Consider the following 9,892-nt stretch of genomic DNA (forward strand, 5'->3'; position numbering starts at 1 on the left):
GATTTTTGTTTTTTGTAATTTTTTGTGCCTTACCGCTTATTTTGCCCTGTTTAAGTATTTGCATTATATTTGCAGTAGTTTATAGGGTCTAATGATGGTCCTAACTCAATTTTTTTTTTTTTTAAATTTTGAAAAAAATGCCTTGCTAAAGCCTTACTTTTTATTTTGCGTGATTTTTGTTTTTTGTCATTTTTTGTGCCTTACTGATTTCTTAGCCCAGTTTAGCTATGTGCATTATATTTGCAGTAGTATTTAGGGTCTAATGATGGTCCTAACTCAATTTTTTTTTTTTTTTTTTTTTTTTTTGAAAAAAATGCCTTGCTAAAGACTTACTTTTTATTTTTGGTGATTTTTGTTCTTTGTAATTTTTTGTGCCTTATAGCTTTTTCAGCCCCTTTTAAGTATGTGCATTATATTTGCAGTATTTTTTAGGGTCTAATGATGGTCCTAACTCAATTTTTTTTTTTTGGAATTTTTTTTGAAAAAAATGCCTTGCTATAGCCTTACTTTTTATTTTGGGTGATTTTTGTTTTTTGTAATTTTTTGTGCCTTACCGCTTATTTTGCCCTGTTTAAGTATTTGCATTATATTTGCAGTAGTTTATAGGGTCTAATGATGGTCCTAACTCAATTTTTTTTTTTTTTTAATTTTTGAAAAAAATGCCTTGCTAAAGCCTTACTTTTTATTTTGCGTGATTTTTGTTTTTTGTCATTTTTTGTGCCTTACTGATTTCTTAGCCCAGTTTAGCTATGTGCATTATATTTGCAGTAGTATTTAGGGTCTAATGATGGTCCTAACTCAATTTTTTTTTTTTTTGAAAAAAATGCCTTGCTAAAGACTTACTTTTTATTTTTGGTGATTTTTGTTTTTTGTAATTTTTTGTGCCTTATAGCTTTTTCAGCCCCTTTTAAGTATGTGCATTATATTTGCAGTATTTTTTAGGGTCTAATGATGGTCCTAACTCAATTTTTTTTTTTTGGAATTTTTTTTGAAAAAAATGCCTTGCTATAGCCTTACTTTTTGTTTTGGGTGATTTTTGTTTTCTGTCATTTTTTGTGCCTTACTGCTTATTTAGCCCTGTTTAAGTATGTGCATTATATTTGCAGTAGTTTTTTGGGTCTAATGATGGTCCTAATTCAATTTTTTTTTTTGGGAATTTTTTTGAAAAAAATGCCTTGCTATAGCCTTACTTTTTATTTTGGGTGATTTTTGTTTTTTGTCATTTTTTGTGCCTTACTGCTTATTTAGCCCTGTTTAAGTGTTTGCATTATATTTGCAGTAGTTTTTAGGGTCTAATGATGGTCCTAACTCAATTTTTTTTTTTTTTAAATTTTTGAAAAAAAATGCCTTGCTAAAGCCTTACTTTTTATTTTGGGTGATTTTTGTTTATTGTCATTTTTTGTGCCTTATAGCCTTTTTAGCCCTTATTAAGTATGTGCATTATAATTGCAGTAGTTTTTAGGGTCTAATGATGGTCCTAACTCAATTTTTTTTTTTTTGAAATTTTTGAAAAAAATTCCTTGCTAAAGCCTTACTTTTTATTTTGGGTGATTTGTGTTTTTTGTCATTTTTTGTGCCTTATAGCCTTTTTAGCCCTTATTAAGTATGTGCATTATAATTGCAGTAGTTTTTAGGGTCTAATGATGGTCCTAACTGAATTTTTTTTTTTTGGAATTTTTTTGAAAAAAATGCCTTGCTATAGCCTTACTTTTTATTTTGGGTGATTTTTGTTTTTTGTCATTTTTTTTGCCTTACTGCTTATTTAGCCCTGTTTAAGTATTTGCATTATATTTGCAGTAGTTTTTAGGGTCTAATGATGGTCCTAACTCAATTTTTTTTTTTTTTTAAATTTTTGAAAATAATGCCTTACTAAAGCCTTACTTTTTATTTTTCGTGATTTTTGTTTTTTGTCATTTTTTGTGCCTTACTGATTTCTTAGCCCAGTTTAGCTATGTGCATTATATTTGCAGTAGTATTTAGGGTCTAATGATGGTCCTAACTCAATTTTTTTTTTTTTTTTTTTTTTTTTTTTGAAAAAAATGCCTTGCTAAAGACTTACTTTTTATTTTTGGTGATTTTTGTTTTTTGTAATTTTTTGTGCCTTATAGCTTTTTCAGCCCCTTTTAAGTATGTGCATTATATTTGCAGTATTTTTTAGGGTCTAATGATGGTCCTAACTCAATTTTTTTTTTTTGGAATTTTTTTTGAAAAAAATGCCTTGCTATAGCCTTACTTTTTATTTTGGGTGATTTTTGTTTTTTGTAATTTTTTGTGCCTTACCGCTTATTTTGCCCTGTTTAAGTATTTGCATTATATTTGCAGTAGTTTATAGGGTCTAATGATGGTCCTAACTCAATTTTTTTTTTTTTTTAATTTTTGAAAAAAATGCCTTGCTAAAGCCTTACTTTTTATTTTGCGTGATTTTTGTTTTTTGTCATTTTTTGTGCCTTACTGATTTCTTAGCCCAGTTTAGCTATGTGCATTATATTTGCAGTAGTATTTAGGGTCTAATGATGGTCCTAACTCAATTTTTTTTTTTTTTGAAAAAAATGCCTTGCTAAAGACTTACTTTTTATTTTTGGTGATTTTTGTTTTTTGTAATTTTTTGTGCCTTATAGCTTTTTCAGCCCCTTTTAAGTATGTGCATTATATTTGCAGTATTTTTTAGGGTCTAATGATGGTCCTAACTCAATTTTTTTTTTTTTTAAATTTTTGAAAAAAAATGCCTTGCTAAAGCCTTACCTTTTATTTTGTGTGATTTTTGTTTATTGTCATTTTTTGTGCCTTATAGCCTTTTTAGCCCTTATTAAGTATGTGCATTATAATTGCAGTAGTTTTTAGGGTCTAATGATGGTCCTAACTCAATTTTTTTTTTTTTGAAATTTTTGAAAAAAATTCCTTGCTAAAGCCTTACTTTTTATTTTGGGTGATTTGTGTTTTTTGTCATTTTTTGTGCCTTATAGCCTTTTTAGCCCTTATTAAGTATGTGCATTATAATTGCAGTAGTTTTTAGGGTCTAATGATGGTCCTAACTGAATTTTTTTTTTTTGGAATTTTTTTGAAAAAAATGCCTTGCTATAGCCTTACTTTTTATTTTGGGTGATTTTTGTTTTTTGTCATTTTTTTTGCCTTACTGCTTATTTAGCCCTGTTTAAGTATTTGCATTATATTTGCAGTAGTTTTTAGGGTCTAATGATGGACCTAACTCAATTTTTTTTTTTTTTTTTAATTTTTGAAAAAAACGCCTTACTAAAGCCTTACTTTTTATTTTTCGTGATTTTTGTTTTTTGTCATTTTTTGTGCCTTACTGATTTCTTAGCCCAGTTTAGCTATGTGCATTATATTTGCAGTAGTATTTAGGGTCTAATGATGGTCCTAACTCAATTTTTTTTTTTTTTTTTTTTTTTTTTGAAAAAAATGCCTTGCTAAAGACTTACTTTTTATTTTTGGTGATTTTTGTTTTTTGTAATTTTTTGTGCCTTATAGCTTTTTCAGCCCCTTTTAAGTATGTGCATTATATTTGCAGTATTTTTTAGGGTCTAATGATGGTCCTAACTCAATTTTTTTTTTTTGGAATTTTTTTTGAAAAAAATGCCTTGCTATAGCCTTACTTTTTATTTTGGGTGATTTTTGTTTTTTGTAATTTTTTGTGCCTTACCGCTTATTTTGCCCTGTTTAAGTATTTGCATTATATTTGCAGTAGTATTTAGGGTCTAATGATGGTCCTAACTCATTTTTTTTTTTTTTTTTAATTTTTGAAAATAATGCCTTGCTAAAGCCTTACTTTTTATTTTGCGTGATTTTTGTTTTTTGTCATTTTTTGTGCCTTACTGCTTATTTAGCCCTGTTTAAGTATTTGCATTATATTTGCAGTAGTTTTTAGGGTCTAATGATGGACCTAACTCAATTTTTTTTTTTTTTTTTAATTTTTGAAAAAAATGCCTTGCTAAAGCCTTACTTTTTATTTTTCGTGATTTTTGTTTTTTGTCATTTTTTGTGCCTTACTGATTTCTTAGCCCAGTTTAGCTATGTGCATTATATTTGCAGTAGTATTTAGGGTCTAATGATGATCCTAACTCAATTTTTTTTTTTTTTTTTTTTTTTTTTTGAAAAAAATGCCTTGCTAAAGACTTACTTTTTATTTTTGGTGATTTTTGTTTTTTGTAATTTTTTGTGCCTTATAGCTTTTTCAGCCCCTTTTAAGTATGTGCATTATATTTGCAGTATTTTTTAGGGTCTAATGATGGTCCTAACTCAATTTTTTTTTTTTGGAATTTTTTTTGAAAAAAATGCCTTGCTATAGCCTTACTTTTTATTTTGGGTGATTTTTGTTTTTTGTAATTTTTTGTGCCTTACCGCTTATTTTGCCCTGTTTAAGTATTTGCATTATATTTGCAGTAGTTTATAGGGTCTAATGATGGTCCTAACTCAATTTAATTTTTGAAAAAAATGCCTTGCTAAAGCCTTACTTTTTATTTTGCGTGATTTTTGTTTTTTGTCATTTTTTGTGCCTTACTGATTTCTTAGCCCAGTTTAGCTATGTGCATTATATTTGCAGTAGTATTTAGGGTCTAATGATGGTCCTAACTCAATTTTTTTTTTTTTTGAAATTTTTGAAAAAAATGCCTTGCTATAGCCTTACTTTTTATTTTGGGTGATTTTTGTTTTTTGTCATTTTTTGTGCCTTATAGCCTTTTTAGCCCTTATTAAGTATGTGCATTATAATTGCAGTAGTTTTTAGGGTCTAATGATGGTCCTAACTCAATTTTTTTTTTTTTTTAATTTTTGAAAAAAAGTGCCTTATAGCCTTTTTAGCCCTTATTAATTATGTGCATTATATTTGCAGTAGTTTTTAGGGTCTAATGATGGTCCTAACTGAATTTTTTTTTTTTGGAATTTTTTTGAAAAAAATGCCTTGCTATAGCCTTACTTTTTATTTTGGGTGATTTTTGTTTTTTTGTCATTTTTTTTGCCTTACTGCTTATTTAGCCCTGTTTAAGTATTTGCATTATATTTGCAGTAGTTTTTAGGGTCTAATGATGGACCTAACTCAATTTTTTTTTTTTTTTTAATTTTTGAAAAAAATGCCTTGCTAAAGCCTTACTTTTTATTTTTCGTGATTTTTGTTTTTTGTAATTTTTTGTGCCTTATAGCTTTTTCAGCCCCTTTTAAGTATGTGCATTATAATTGCAGTAGTTTTTAGGGTCTAATGATGGTCCTAACAATTTTTTTTTTTTTGAAATTTTTGAAAAAAATTCCTTGCTAAAGCCTTACTTTTTATTTTGGGTGATTTTTGTTTTTTTGTCATTTTTTGTGCCTTATAGCCTTTTTAGCCCTTATTAAGTACAGCTATGTGCATTATATTTGCAGTAGTTTTTAGGGTCTAATGATGGTCCTAACTCAATTTTTTTTTTTTGGAATTTTTTTTGAAAAAAATGCCTTGCTATAGCCTTACTTTTTGTTTTGGGTGATTTTTGTTTTCTGTCTTTTTTTGTGCCTTACTGCTCTTTTAGCCCTGTTTAAGTATGTGCATTATATTTGCAGTAGTTTTTTGGGTCTAATGATGGTCCTAATTCAATTTTTTTTTTTGGGAATTTTTTTGAAAAAAATGCCTTGCTATAGCCTTACTTTTTATTTTGGGTGATTTTTGTTTTTTGTCATTTTTTGTGCCTTACTGCTTATTTAGCCCTGTTTAAGTGTTTGCATTATATTTGCAGTAGTTTTTAGGGTCTAATGATGGTCCTAACTCAATTTTTTTTTTTTTTAAATTTTTGAAAAAAAATGCCTTGCTAAAGCCTTACTTTTTATTTTGGGTGATTTTTGTTTATTGTCATTTTTTGTGCCTTATAGCCTTTTTAGCCCTTATTAAGTATGTGCATTATAATTGCAGTAGTTTTTAGGGTCTAATGATGGTCCTAACTCAATTTTTTTTTTTTTGAAATTTTTGAAAAAAATTCCTTGCTAAAGCCTTACTTTTAATTTTGGGTGATTTGTGTTTTTTGTCATTTTTTGTGCCTTATAGCCTTTTTAGCCCTTATTAAGTAGGTGCATTATATTTGCAGTAGTTTTTAGGGTCTAATGATGGTCCTAACTCAATTTTTTTTTTTTTTTAATTTTTGAAAAAAATGCCTTGCTATAGCCTTACTTTTTATTTTGGGTGATTTTTGTTTTTTGTCATTTTTTTTGCCTTATAGCCTTTTTAGCCCTTATTAAGTATGTGCATTATATTTGCAGTAGTTTTTAGTGTCTAATGATGGTCCTAACTCAATTTTTTTTTTTGGAATTTTTTTTGAAAAAAATGCCTTGCTATAGCCTTACTTTTTGTTTTGGGTGATTTTTGTTTTCTGTCATTTTTTGTGCCTTACTGCTCTTTTAGCCCTGTTTAAGTATGTGCATTATATTTGCAGTAGTTTTTTGGGTCTAATGATGGTCCGAACTCAATTTTTTTTTTTTGGAATTTTTTTGAAAAAAATGCCTTGCTATAGCCTTACTTTTTGTTTTGGGTGATTTTTGTTTTCTGTCATTTTTTGTGCCTTACTGCTTATTTAGCCCTGTTTAAGTATGTGCATTATATTTGCAGTAATTTTTAGGGTCTAATGATGGTCCTAACTCAATTTTTTTTTTTCTTGAAATTTTTGAAAAAAATGCCTTGCTAAAGCCTAACTTTTTATTTTGGGTGATTTTTGTTTTTTGTAAATGTTTGTGCCTTATAGCCTTTTTAGCCCCTTTTAAGTATGTGCATTATATTTGCCGTAGTTTTTAGGGTCTAATGATGGTCCGAACTCAATTTTTTTTTTTTTTGAAATTTTTGAAAAAAATGTCTTGCTATAGCCTTACTTTTTATTTTGGGTGATTTTTGTTTTTTGTCATTTTTTGTGCCTTATAGCCGTTTTAGCCCTTATTAAGTATGTGCATTATATTTGCAGTAGTTTTTAGGGTCTAATGATGGTCCGAACTCAATTTTTTTTTTTTTGAAATTTTTGAAAAAAATGCCTTGCTATAGCCTTACTTTTTATTTTGGGTGATTTTTGTTTCTTGTCATTTTTTGTGCCTTACTGCTCTTTTAGCCCTGTTTAAGTATGTGCATTATATTTGCAGTTGTTTTTTGGGTCTAATGATGGTCCTAACTCAATTTTTTTTTTTGGAATTTTTTTGAAAAAAATGCCTTGCTATAGCCTTACTTTTTATTTTGGGTGATTTTTGTTTTTTGTCATTTTTTTTGCCTTACTGCTTATTTAGCCCTGTTTAAGTATTTGCATTATATTTGCAGTAGTTTTTAGGGTCTAATGATGGACCTAACTCAATTTTTTTTTTTTTTTTAATTTTTGAAAAAAATGCCTTGCTAAAGCCTTACTTTTTATTTTTGGTGATTTTTGTTTTTTGTAAATGTTTGTGCCTTACTGCTCTTTTAGCCCTGTTTAAGTATGTGCATTATATTTGCAGTAGTTTTTAGGGACTAATGATGGTCCTAACTCAATTTTTTTTTTTGGAATTTTTTGAAAAAAATGACTTGCTAAAGCCTTACTTTTTATTTTTGGTGATTTTTGTTTTTTGTAATTTTTTGTGCCTTATAGCTTTTTCAGCCCCTTTTAAGTATGTGCATTATAATTGCAGTAGTTTTTAGGGTCTAATGATGGTCCTAACAATTTTTTTTTTTTTTGAAATTTTTGAAAAAAATTCCTTGCTATAGCCTTACTTTTTATTTTTGGTGATTTTTGTTTTTTGTCATTTTTTGTGCCTTATAGCCTTTTTAGCCCTTAATAAGTATGTGCATTATATTTGCAGTAGTTTTTAGGGTCTAATGATGGTCCTAACTCAATTTTTTTTTTTTGAAATTTTTGAAAAAAATGCCTTGCTATAGCCTTACTTTTTATTTTGGGTGATTTTTGTTTTTTGTCATTTTTTGTGCCTTATAGCCTTTTTAGCCCTTATTAAGTATGTGCATTATATTTGCAGTAGTTTTTAGTGTCTAATGATGGTCCTAACTCAATTTTTTTTTTGGAATTTTTTTTGAAAAAAATGCCTTGCTATAGCCTTACTTTTTATTTTGGGTGATTTTTGTTTTTTGTGCCTTACAGCTTATTTAGCCCTGTTTAAGTATGTGCATTATATTTGCACTAATTTTTAGGGTCTAATAATAGTCTTCACTTTTTTTTTGTTAATTTTTGAAAAATATGCCTTTCTCCAATTCTGGATGATTTTAGGTTTTTGTCATTTTTTGATTCTTTGTTACAACCCCCTCTATGATGTTATTCAAGACTTGAGGGGCCGCAACATAAACAAGACACCACACAAAAAACAACGATTATCAAAAGTATTTATTAACAAAAATATAAAAGTACCAGCAGAACAAAAATAAAAGTGACTAGAGCCACTGGCCAAACTAAACAAAAGTTGGGAGGACACGGCGCCAACCCTATACAGGGCCGTCGTCCCAGAGTCCTCCCTCTCAACTACAAATATACAAAATACTAAACTACAGGAACACGAAAACAGGACTACCAGAAATCTCCAGTCCAAACTAAAACAACAAACTTACAAAGATGTCCAGTGGGGAGCTGAAGAACTCTCCCCACATGCCTGCTGCTGGTCAGTCATTGTGCCTCCTGCTTTCTGGTCCTCTCAGCCTTTTATACAGCTCCTCCTCCCTCTCCTACCTGATTACTGATGTGAGTCAGGTGTGTTAGGAGAAAAGAGAAAGGGCAGGCTGAGAGGCCAGGAGGCACCAGCCGTAACACCCTTACTGCTTTCTTAGCTCATTTTGAAGTATGTGCATTATATTGGCAGTAGTTTTTAGGGTCTAATGATGGTCCTAACTCAATTTTTTTTTTTGGAAATTTTTGAAAAATATGCCTTACTATAACCTTGCCTCCGATTTTTGGGTGATTTTATTTTTTTGTCATTTTTTTCCCTTACTGCTTTCTGAGCTATTTTTAAATATGTGCATTATATTGGCAGTAGTTTATAGGGTCTAATGATGGTCCTAACTCAATTTTTTTTTTCGGGAAATTTTTTCAAATATATGCCTTGTTATAGCCTTACTTTTGATTTTTTGGTGATTTTTGTTTTTTGTCATTTTTTGTTTCTTACTGCTTTCTCAGCCCAGTTTAAGTATGTGCATTATATTTGCAGTAGTTTTAAGGGTCTAATGATGGTCCTAACTCAATTTTTTTTTTTTTTTTTTTTTAAATCTTTGAAAAAAAATGCCGTGCTATAGCCTTACTTTTTATTTTGGGTGATTTTTGTTTTTTGTAATTTTTTGTGCCTTATAGCCTTTTCAGCCCCTTTCAAGTATGTACATTATATTTGCAGTAGTTTTTAGGGTCTAATGATGGTCCTAACTCAATTTTTTTTTTTTGGAATTTTTTTGAAAAAAATGCCTTGCTATAGCCTTACTTTTTGTTTAGGGTGATTTTTGTTTTCCGTCATTTTTTGTGCCTTACTGCTTATTTAGCCCCGTTTAAGTATGTGCATTATATTTGCAGTAGTTTTTTGGGTCTAATGATGGTCCTAACTCAATTTTTTTTTTTGAAATTTTTGAAAAAAATGCCTTGCTATAGCCTTACTTTTTATTTTGCTTGATTTTTGTTTTTTGTCATTTTTTGTGCCTTACTGCTTATTTAGCCCTGTTTAAGTATTTGCATTATATTTGCAGTAGTTTTTAGGGTCTAATGATGGTCCTAACTCAATTTTTTTTTTTTTTGGAATTTTTTTGAAAAAAATCCTTGCTATATCTTTACTTTTTATTTTGGGTGATTTTTGTTTTTTGTCATTTTTTGTGCCTTACTGCTTATTTAGCCCTGTTTAAGTATTTGCATTATATTTGCAGTAGTTTTTAGGGTCTAATGATGGTCCTAACTCAATTTTTTTTTTTTTTAAATTTTTGAAAATA

This window comes from Gouania willdenowi, chromosome 10, assembly GCF_900634775.1.
Source record: "Gouania willdenowi chromosome 10, fGouWil2.1, whole genome shotgun sequence".
Classification (NCBI taxonomy): Eukaryota; Metazoa; Chordata; class Actinopteri; order Blenniiformes; family Gobiesocidae; genus Gouania; species Gouania willdenowi.